Genomic DNA, 12338 nt, shown 5'->3' with positions numbered 1-12338 from the left:
TGAGTGAGTCTGTGAGAGTGTGTGTGTGTGTCTGAATCAGTCTATGAGTAGGTGTACGAGTCTCTGAGTTGGTCTGTGAGTGGATGCATTAGTCTCTGCCTGGGTCTGTGAGTGAATGCATAAGTGCCTGAGTGGGTCTCTCTGAGTGGCAGCATGAGTCTCTGAGTGAGGCTTTTAGTGGGTGTGTCAGTGTCTGAATCAGTCTGAGTGGGTGTTTGAGTCTCTGGGTGGGTGTGTGAGTGTCTGAGTGGGTGTGTGAGTGGCTACATGAGTCTCTGAGTGGGGCTGTGAGTGGCTGTATGAGTCTCTGAGTAGAAATGTGAGTGGGTGCATAAATGTCTGAGCAGGTCTGTGAATTGCTGCATGAGTCTGAGTGGGTATGTGAGTGTCTGAATGCGTCTGAGTGGTTGCATGAGTCTCTGAGAGGGTCAGTGAGTGGTTGTGACAGGTCTGAGTGGGTCTGTGAGTGAGTGATCAGTCTTTGAGTTGGTGCATGAGTGGGTGTGAGAGTGTCCGAGTGGGTATGTTTGTGACTGGGTACGTGAGTCTATGAGCAGGTCTGTGAGCGAGTAGGTGAGTCTCTGTGAGTGGGTGTGAGTGGGTCTGTTAGCAGGTGCAAGATTCGCTAAGTGGGTTTGTGAGTGGGTATGTGAGTCTGAGTAGGTCTATGAGTGGGTGGGTGAGTGTTTGAGTAGATCTGTGATTGGGTGTGAGAGTGTCCAAGTGGGTTTGTCAGTGGGTGTGAGTTTCTTAGTGGGTTTCTGAGTGGGTGCATGAATATCTGTGGGAGTGAGTGACTGATTAAGTCTGTTAGTAGCAGCATGACTGTGAGTGGGTACATGAGTGTCTGAGTAGGTGTGTAAGTGCATGAGTCTATGATTGAGTCTGAGAGTGGGTGTATGAGTGTCTTAATGGGTCTCTCAGTGTGCTAGTTAATGCTTAAGGGGTCTTTGAGCGGGTGTGAGTTACTGAGTGGGTCAGTGAGAAGCTGCATAAGTGTCTGAGCAGGTATGTGATTTGGTATGCAAGTGTTTGAGCAGATCTGTGAGTGGGTACATGAGTGTCTGAATCAATCTGTGATAGATGTGAGTCTGGGAATGGGTGCATCAGTCTCTGGGCAGATCTGTGAATGGCTGCATGACAGAGTGGGTCTGTGTGAGTTTCTGAATGGGTGTGCAAATGGGTGTATGAGTCTCTGAATGTGACTGTGGTGCATAAGTTCCTGAATGATTCTGTGAGTGGCTACATGAGTGTCTGAGTGGGACTGTGAGTGGGTGTGTCAGTCTCTGCGTGGGTCTGGGAGTGGGTGCATGAGTGTCTGAGTGGGTCTATGAATGGATGCATGAGTGTCTGGGTCTGTGAGTGGCTGCATGAGTGCCGGAGTGTGTCTGTGAATGTGTGAGTGAGTTTGGGTGGGTCTGTGAGTAGGTGCACAAGTGTCTGAGCAGGTATGTGAATGGGTGTGTGAGCCTATGAGTGGGCCTGTTGGGTATATCAGTCTCTGAATGGGTGTGTGAATTTCTGAGTGCGTCTGTGAGTGGCTGCATGAGAGTCTGAGTGGGTATGTGAATATCTGAATCAGTCTGTGAGTAGGTGTGTGAGTCTCTAAGTGAGTCTGTGAGTGGGTACATCAGTCTCTAAATAGGTTCATGATTATCTGAGTGGGTCTGTGAGTATCTACATTGGTTTATGAGTGGCTGCATGAATGGGTCTATGAATGGGAGTGTGAGTCTGAGTGAATCTGTGAGCGGGTGTATGGGAACTCCTATTCATGGTTGAGCCCACCCTGAAAATTCTACCATATCAGGTTGTGCATAGGTGCTGATAATGAGGTACGCCAGTATTTAGAGGGGGAGGCATCTAATCCAGTAGAGTCTCTAACTGTTCCCTTGTCTTTTTACTTTTGCTTTCTGTCCAATACACCTGGTTTCTTGATGTGTGTAGATATAAATTTGGGAGAATGAAACTAGGTGGGTCGTCTCTCACTCTCCTCGCAAGAGCGGCCCATGCAGGTAAGAGCGGGGGCAGGTGGGAGTATGTTGCCAGACGACAAAGGAAAAGTAAATATTTATTTAAAACATTTTTTCCTATGGAAACTAGGTCCTAACTATAACTACCTACTGGTGACCGCTAGAGATATATATTACAACTCAAATCCTCCATTTCCAGATGGATCAGCCGCACCCACACAATGTCTCCCATGAAGACAGCACTATGCTGTCCAATTAATTAAGTAAATTATATTTGCTTATAAAAATGCAGCAACACCCCACACAGGATGCCAATGCCTTTCGGCTTATGCCTTCAAATGGGCAACCCTGTGTCACACAACCAAAGTGTTTAAAAAAAATCACATCCCTGTTTAGCATTTCCTGTCAGCAACAGAAATAGTCTGCATACCATCACAATCGTATCTCAAAACAACAGCCATATTGGCATCATATGTATACACATATCCTAATAATTTTAAGCCTATTCCAGCAAGAGGATAAACATCAAACTGATTCATTTTCAATTCACACAAGTAGAGTTTCGATTTACCACAAAATCTCTTTTCACCCCAAAACATTTTTTGCTACATGCCATGACTAGTATACCTCCAGTGATTATTGCACATGCTCACTTCAAGTGCCAAATGCTCAAGTAAAGTGCTAACACATATAATAATATTCCCATTGGGCAACTATAATATTTAATGGATAAACACACCTAAGAGCATCATTGCTAAATATAGTGCTAATGCATATGCGCAAAGAGTCTTCGGGGTGTTACTTTAATGGATATTGCACAAACCCATCCCCAAATATCATTGCTGAGCAAAGTGCCAGTGCATACAATAGATAACAAATATCAATTTGGTTTTTCCATAATGTATACCTTCTGACTCGAATCCTCCAAGAGTGTTCAAATATATGACAATCCCACTGATACAGTGTATCATTGCACAAACCCAATTGAAGTGCCAATGCTCATTTACATACAATTTATATATATGTGTGTGTGTGCCAAAATCGAACTGCAAAATGAAACTGCATAAATGTGCCTGTGAACAAGGTCCAGGTGAAATGAAACACGTTAGGGAATTGTCAAAAACATTCTTTCACTGGATTAGCTAATTAAACACATGCTTAAAAAGGGAGTGTGTCTCTTCTCTTCTTTTTTGGGAGATGAAGTTATGATATATATATATATATATATATATATATATATATATATATATATATATATATATATATATATATATGTGTGTGTGTGTCTTACTTGTATTTTTAGTGTAAAGAAGGAATTTGCTCACTACTCTATTCTACATTTATGACTATAAGTGCCAATCCTAAGGTACAGAACCACACGTTACTTACTTGTAATCTTAGTTCTGCATCATTGATATTCTAAATAAAGTCTCATGAATGGCCAAGGAGCATGGCCGACAGGACGTGAGCCTCTTAAGACCCCAGTCCGTCTGCCTGTAAAATCTGCAAAAGGGGGGTGGGTAAATGGATGACTGAATGGGTGAATGGGTGAAAGGATGAGTGACTGGATGGATGAATGAGTAAGTGAAAGGATGTCTGGATAGGTAAATGGTTGGATGGATGGATGAATGGCTGGATAGGTGGAAGAGTGGATGGATGAGTGTACGGATGGATAGGGTGAAAGGGTGGATGGATGGATGATGGATGAGTAAAAAGGTGGATTGAGGCATGGATGAGTGAAATGATGGATGGAAGAATACGTGATGGATAGGTTTGTAAATGGATGAATATGGTCATGGATGGGCACACAAATGGAACGACAGAATGAATGGTGAAAGACCAAATGATGGATGAAAGTATGATTACACATTGTAAGCCCCATTATCTTAAGCAACATTTCCTATACATTGACTTTCACACTTATATGAGTGATTGGCTCTATACAATATGTGTGTGTTGTAACGCACTCCAACACTCTGCTCCACATACTTGGGATGAGTAGCACTGTAGAAGAAATTAAATACACATAAGAGAGGGTCTATGTGAAGATGAGGGGCGCCATTGGGGGATGGTACCAAGGCCAGACTGGCCGGGCATCAGGCGTTTCTCTGGGAGCTGGAAAGGTGGGGGGCGGTTTTGTTACCACAAAAAGACCTGCACATTTGCTTAAAGCTGTGCGCATACTGACAAACCATGAAGTGCACAATTGTCTCAACCTAATATAAACGTATTTTCACTTGTACTTAAATGGTTATCTATTTACTTACTTATATACTATTGAGCAACCTTCTCTGATGTGTCTGTAAAACTTACCTTTTGTCCTGAATTTTTACCTCCTGTCCTGAATTTTTGTCCAGAATTTTGACCCTGTGTCCTGAATTTGTACACTCACTGTCCTAAATTTGCACCCATGGCAGTTGGTCACCCTAGTGAAAAGACACTGCTGAATTCTCCAGAAACGTGCGCAATGTGGCGCAGATTGTCTCAGTGGTTTAGCTCCAGACCCTGGATTGGTGCTGATATGCGGTAGGCAGGGCCTGCGCAAAGGACTCGGCTGCGGCCATTGTGCCGGGAGGGACCGGGGCTGTAGGGGCTCACCTGCTTAGGGGGTCCTGTGCAGCGGAACTGCAGAAGAGGACTGCAGTGATTGTGCTGCCGTGTCCCCTCCTCCCGGCCTGCGATGGCACCAGGCGCGCAACACCCATTGGACTCGAAGGGCTTCAGCCCCCCCCCCCCGTCGTGTGTGTCAGCCTGAGATAAGACAGATTCCCGGGCACACACAGAGCGGCACCCAAGTACTTCACAGGTCTTTTAAAGACTTTTCGTTTGTTAATGAGGCTTTGATGTCCCCCCCCTGCTTAGAGCCCCTATAGCTCCACTCTGTCTCTTGCTTGAAGAATCAATTTTTTTTAGCCCCCCCCCCCCGAAATTCGACTCTGGTTGGCTCCTCTGGATGGCACACTATATGGGGAAAGGCACCTGATTCCTACATTCCGTACAGTACTACGCCCCAGAAACCTGTCTAATATTTTTCTGATTGTAAGGGCCAACAGAGCGCTGGTGCCACCCCCGCCTTCGAGCGCCCAACCTCGTGCCATAATAGCTAAAGTGCTAAACTACTGTGACAGAGACTGCATCCTGCACCCTACCAGGGAACACCAACACCTCCAATTCAAAAATAGTAAAGTTACTATATACCCAGATATTCTAGGCAGGTTCAAGAGCTTTGGAAGTCTTACCTAGGGGTCAAATGAAAGCTGGTCAAGTTGCAGCAATGATACATGCTGCTATACCCAGCAAAGTTAAAAGTGTTGGCGAAGGGCAGGGCGTACTTCTTTGAATCTCTGGAGGAAGTCTGAGACGGGCTCGAAATACAAGTTTAGGGACTGCCCCCAAGGGAGCTGCGGGGTTGGAGGCGGGGATGGGGCAAGCGTTCTGGCGGGGGGAGGGGGGCCATGACAGCCAGCCAGCCAGTCAGCCAAGAGGGCCCTCAGGACCAGGCAACCTAAAAGGAGCCAAGGATCACAGTGCGGGAGGACGGTTCTTTGCAATTAAATGCTAACTTAGCGGCTGGAACTTCAAACCCCTTGCCCATAGCCGCCACCATTCAACTGGGTCTGGAGACGCAGGCTGTGGGCCCAACTGCAGACATTGTGCCGGAGATGCTGATGGTAGAGACACCAGAACTGAGGGGGTGTATAAGAAAGACATTATTTAATTGATGCCCCAGGGATGGTTTATTGGTCAGAGTGCCTGAGAAAAGAATCATGTGAGTTGAAGTGGAATAGCTCTTCCTGGGAAGGGAGTTTGAATTGCAGTGAAATGTCATAATTCCATGTGTGCTTGGTCCTGGGAGGGGGTGGGGGCGCGCGGCGAGTAGTACGCTAGTTTCCGTGGTATCATTGAATTGATGTGCAACTGCTGGTCTGCAATGGGGTGGGCGGATGGGGGACATAATGTTATAGCCCTTGTTGGGCGAATGGGGGTGCTGTTTATGTCCTAGCACGAGCATGAGATGGACAATGTCGACTGTGAAGTTGTGCGAGTATTGTCCATGGGTGGTGGGTGTTGAGTTCCAGATTACTGTTCATTGATTGTTACAAGGTGTATGGCCAAGTGGTGGGTGAACCACGAGCATGAGCAGCAACAACACAAAGGGAAAGTCTTTCCACCCTTACTATTCCCACAGGTGCTCATCATTACCTCGTTAACCATAGTATAAAAAGCCCACACCCCGACAGGCTCATACTACAGGAGGACGACGGCGGGACAACAGGTACAAGGCAGGCACTGACCAGAAAGACTGTGAGTATGACAAACCTGACAAGCCTCCAAACAACAAACTGGGTAAGCGCTTCTTTCCTCACAGGTCCCTAACCCCTACAGCCTATCTCTTTTTCTCCAATAGGGTCATCCCCTTACCGCTTCCCTCCAGGAAGCCTTGGCTAATAACCCAAAGCGTAAGAACAATTTTCTTGTGCTCTGCCACACTAAGTCAACTCCTTTCTGTGTAATTTCCGTATTTTAGCCACACCACGCTCCTAATTAGTCGCGTATTTTCACTCTGATGGCACCACCAGTACCATCACACCTAGCCGACTATAGTCCTCTCACCTTGCACTATACATCCGGCCACCTAAGCATTGTTGACCATATGTCTAAATTGACTACTGACTCTCTCTGTAAATGTTTTGTCCTTGTTCTTAATGTTTGTTTGTACATGTATGCATGAGAAGGGAATCCCCCTCTCACATATAGAAAAACGCCTTAGCGAGTGTATCACATAGTCTGTACCACAACACTAATCTGTTTTATCACACCACACCTTTTTAAAAAACGGTCCTGAGGAAAGCCAGAATACTCTAAGGCACTGGCTGAAACATGTCGACCATCTGAAGGAAGCAGGGGGCAGTAACTCGCCACCCTCACGCGTCCTGTAGCCTTACTTTTAACTGCTGGTGACGGCCCAGTTATTAAAATTTAATTTACCCTCGGGTACTGGGACCACCACCAAGCCGTTTTAAATCACAACTCACCCAACCTCACTGCACTCTCAGCAATATACCAGCTCCGCTGTAATCAGGCGTCGTAGCACACCCTGGACATACTAGGTGTCACTGGGTGGGCCCGATGATGAAGCATGCCACCAACTAGGTTGGTGGGAGAGGGCTTCATGAATACACCAACAAGGTGCCCGTGACAGAACTAATTTGAGTACTGTAACACTTTGGTCAACTTAAGCTAGTCCTTTTTGTTTAATCACATATAAACCCTCGGGGACTCGGACTAGCTAACTAGTCCTCTCTCTCCCTCTTGTTACACGCACAAGTGGTGGGTGGGGCAGATGGGCGGCGGCTGCTGCGGCACATGCAGGGTGAGAAATAAGTGGCAATACCATGGCAAGGGAGATTAAATATCTAAACTGAAATGTCAGGGGGCTAGGCAATTGCACTAAACGTCATAGGGTCCTCTGCTTTCTAAAAAGGCACAGTATAACATTCACATGTTTACAGGAAACACACTTAGATGACACTGAGTGGATAAAGAAGCAAAAAAGTGGAGAGGCCAGGTTTTCCACTCCTCCTATTCAACATATGCTAGGGGCGTGCTGTTCTGGGTGGCCCTGGATCCACCATTTAAACTCCAGTACATGGAAGGAGATGTGGGGGGACCCGAAGTGCTTCTACAAGGACAGTTGGATGGCAGTGACATTGCTATTCTAAACACCTATGCCCCAAATACAGATGAGCCGGCCTTCTACTCAGTGATGCAGGTTCTTATACCTGCAGATCTGGATGTACTGCTTGTTTGATTGGAAGTTTTTAACTGTATTATAGATCCCAATCAGGACTGACATTGGACCAGACGTTCACTAAACCGCGCATTACAAGACAATTGCAGATCATGATGAGGGAGTTGAGGCAACAGGACATCTGGCTAATTGGACACCCAACACAGAGGCTCTACACATGTTATTCACCCAGACACAACACGCATAGCAGATTAGATAGGATCTTGGTGATCGAAACGCCCACTCTTCTGGCTGCTGAGATAACCCACCTGGCTAGATTCTTGTTGGATCATGCCCCAGTGTGCTGCGTAGTGCAGTGGAATATTAAAAAGCAGGGGCCCTGCCAATGGCGAATGCCCTCTGAAATCCTACAAGACCAAGAGGGAAGGGCATCGCTTTCCAGGTCGCTTTCAGATTACAATACGTAACAGGAACACCACAGGCATTAGAGGGACTGAGTGGGAAGCTATGAAGGCGGCAGTATGCGGGCGGGTATGGGACTGACGTGTGGAGTAAGACCATAATTACAGTCAGAGCTGTGCAACTTCGAGGACGCATTAGCGGAAATACAGACAAACACACAAGGGCTGCCCAACACACATGCTCAGGAGCGCAAGCTGCTTGAGCAGATAAGCGAGACGTGGGATAGGCTGGACAAATACACAGTCACTCAATACACGCTGAACGAGATAAGACAGGGCACCTGTTGGCCTGGATACTGCACAGGGAACTGACCCCGCCCCTGATTACGACATGCATACGTAATACCGAAGTAGATATGGTGTCTTCCAGAGAGCCCAGACTGTTCCAACAACACCTGCAAAAGGTGATTCCACGGACCCAGTAGTCTGGGCAGAGTGTTATGCCCCATTCCTGGAAGAGCTACAACTGACAAGGCTCACAACTGAGGCCCAAAGGGAACTAGAGACACAACTGACTGCAGAAGAGTACTTAAGGCACGAACAGAAATACCTAGAGCCAAAGCTCTGGGGGAGATGGTTTCCCAATTGAGTTCTATAAGACTTATTCAGATAGGCTAGTACAACCACTTCTACAAACATTCAATGAGGCGTTTGACTGGGGTGTGCTACCCTCTTTAAGCGGGAGGGATGATCAGGACCTGCAGCATACCGCCCGCTTACAATGATACATTCTGATATCAAAATATTATGCAAGGTGATGGCAAAGCCGTTAGCTCCGCATTTGAACTATCTTGTTCATGAGGGGGTCAGTGTGGGTTTGTGTCAGGTCACAGCACAGGCATGAAATCTACGGCACCTAACACGTCATACATGAAACACAACATGAAAATGATGAGTTGGCTTTAGTTTCCATTGACCTCGAAAAGCGTTCAACATAGTTGGTTGGAGTTATCTTCCGGAGGTGTTGAGAGGGTCTGGATTCGGTCCGCAGTTCCGCAAATGGGTCAAACTCCTATATACGGACGGACCAGAGTGTTTGGGTATGGGTTAGACAAAGCCGGTTGGTGAACTGAACACTGGAGCGAGGAACACGGCAGGGCTGGCCACTGTCACCACTGCTATTCTCCCTGGTCATTGAGCCGATAGCGGTATGGGTTAGGCGGGATCTTGAGCAATGGGGAATTCGAGTGGGGGTGGTACTCATATAGTGTCCCTATATGTGGACGATGCACTGATCTACGTTGTGTCCCCCCGAGTAGTGATCTCCAAACTCTTGCAGCTGTTGGATGAGTTTGCTGAATCTTCAGGTCTACGCCTTAACAGACATAGCCTTTGATCTTCCCATTGGCGGGGCTGGCCACGCGACCACTGGAAGATCTGCCGTTACTAGGGTGTGCTGGGAGACAGGGCACTTCAGATATTTGGTCATACAGGTAGCGCACGGAGATGCACAATTATTGCAATTAAATGCAATTAGAATGCTTTAATCCTTGAGGCGCTCGGTGACCTTCTGGAACACCCTGCCACAATCTCTCATGTGCAGAGTTGCAGTCGACAAAATGGTTGTCCTGCCTTGATGCCTATATGTGCTTCCGAACTCATTATGTGGCGTACCCATGGTGGTCTTTAGGCAACTGAATGCAGTGCTGGGGTCCTTATACTGGGCTGGCAAGCAAAGGAGGGTGGCCTTCAAGGTGCTTACAAGGCAATACGAAGAGGGTAGCCTAGAGGCACCCAGACTAGACTTATACTATTATGTGGCCCAGCTTCAACATGCAGCACAGTGGTTAGAGTAGGGCGACAACTGGGAGAAGCGGCTACTCAGGGGGTGAGTACAGCCTGACAGACTACCGGCACTGATGATGGAGGGGGCAAGTACATCTGCAGAGTTGCCGTAGGTTGTTAAACAGACCACATATATATGGCAGAAGTTTGTGAAGTAAATACTCAGGCATGAACCATTTCACCGGGAGTTGAATATCTGGATTCTAGCGCCAATGTGTAAGATGATGTAAAATATTATGTTTCAGGCCTGGAGAGAAGGCTGATGCCAGGTGTTGTCAGATCTGTACCCCAATGAAACCTTTATTGCATACGAACAGTCTTGTGAGGGGTAAGGCTTCGGACCTGAGCAGTGTCTGCAATATGCAGGCCTCTCAGAGTTGGCCAGAGTAATGTGGCCCACATACCCAAATGCTTTTCAGACAACCAGAATGCTTGGTATCTTGTTCACCCGTGGTAGTGGGCGTCAATTGATTTTACTGATATATGAGGCCATGAGGGTGGATTCACAAGCACCTCATCCCAGAGCACGCACTGCATGGGATGGAGACCTACAGACGCCCTTGGAAGACAAGACATGGTAAGCTGCATGCGCCCTAACAAACACAGTGTCCTGTAATGCACATTTCAAGCTAATACACTTCAACTTCCTGCATCGTGTGTATTTGACACCGGTGAGACCGAATCGCATAGACCCGCGCCGCTCTAACGCCTGTTCTAGATGTAATAGGGAAGGAGCAGATTTTCTGCATCTAACATGGGGGTGCACAGAGGTACGTACACCAGTACTGGCTGCATGTGATTGAACAAATGAAGGTGAGTACCAGCCTTCGAGAGGAGGCTACTTCCATACACTGTCTGTTGGGACAAGTACAGAGACCCAAAAAGCGCAAGACGGCGTATAAATGGCTGCAACTAACCTTGCTTTTCTCAAGACGAAGGGTAGCCATAGTATGGATGAGTGGTCGCTCCCCCTCGGTTGATAATTGGTTGAGGGATGTGCGTGAATGGTCATTTGCTGAAGAGGTTCACATGAAAGCATGCAGGAAAGATGAGAACCCGGAAGAGGATGTTGAAAAAAAGCTTGGTCAGTTAATACGCCCAAAAGAGCATTGCGCTCCGCTACAGCCAATTTGGTACAAATTCCGCGCACTAAAAAAGTGAATTGGGGGGACAGACGCTTTACTGTTGCGGCCCCCAGGCTATGGAACACTCTTCCCCTCCAAATAAAATCTTGTCCTTCCTTGATGAGTTTCCGGAGACAATTAAAAACATGGCTTTTGATTCAATAAGATCTTGATCTCCTTTTGCACATGATCTGTACAGCGCCGAGACACCTTAGGGTATTTGCGCGCTAAATAAATTGCATAAATAAATACATAAATAAATGTTAGTGTGTGGAGAGAACTATGCAGGGATCTCTTAACTGTAGATATGAACACTACTGAACCCAGTGACTCAGACATCAACGAGAGAGGGTCGGCCTGTGAAGACAGTTGTAATACTGCTATGTATAAGTTCCACTGGAATATATTTGTACATGTAACTGAATGTACACGTGTACTGGTGTATGTCATTGTCAGAATCCCATATGTCAATGGTCTTTATGGTATATTGAGATTGCTTTGAAGTAGGGTTGCTGCCCACACGTGTCCACCCACCGTGTTATTACAAATTGGAAAAATAACGTTTTTAAAAAAAAGTCTCACCACCTCCGCAGCTGTCAATGATATATGTATTCATGTATTTCCTGTTCAGCTAGCCTATGCACCCATTCAGAAAGAACTGAGCCTATGAGGCAAACTGCCAGTACAGTGCATGCTAGATTAATGTAAGCTGTTGTCTCTCTTAAAGATACAGTGTATAATGCGTGCAGCTACTGCACTGTGGACCAGACAGGCATCTTTCACTTAATTTGTCTCTGCAGTTACACCAGGGTATTTAAGGTACCTTTGTATTATATGGCACATTTCTGCAGTAATGCTGCAATGTGGTTTAGAATAACATTTATATTACTGTAGTTTTCTGCAGGCAGCATGCAGTTAAAGCTGGTCTCTCAGGCTTATGGAGGTGTCACCAGACTGTTCATCACTGAGGGTGCTACCGCCACCATCAGAAGAATACATTTAAAGAAGTGCCTGTACATAGGCGGAACTATTCCATGTTTATGTCTATCAGTGAGAATCTAACAATGCAGAATTGGCACGATGTATACGTTTGTTTTGATTTGGCTGTTAGAAAGAGAAGTGTTTTACTGATTTCCTCACAGGTAACAAGGATATATAGGCTCTGACGTTGACTAGGAGTTCATTCCAGAGGATGGAGGCTTGTAAAATGTGTCTGTCACACTTTCTGGCATAGGAGTATGTGAGT

Source organism: Lissotriton vulgaris, chromosome 1_1 (genome assembly GCF_964263255.1).
Source record: "Lissotriton vulgaris chromosome 1_1, aLisVul1.2, whole genome shotgun sequence".
Taxonomy (NCBI): Eukaryota; Metazoa; Chordata; class Amphibia; order Caudata; family Salamandridae; genus Lissotriton; species Lissotriton vulgaris.
This window is presented reverse-complemented; position numbering follows the sequence as displayed.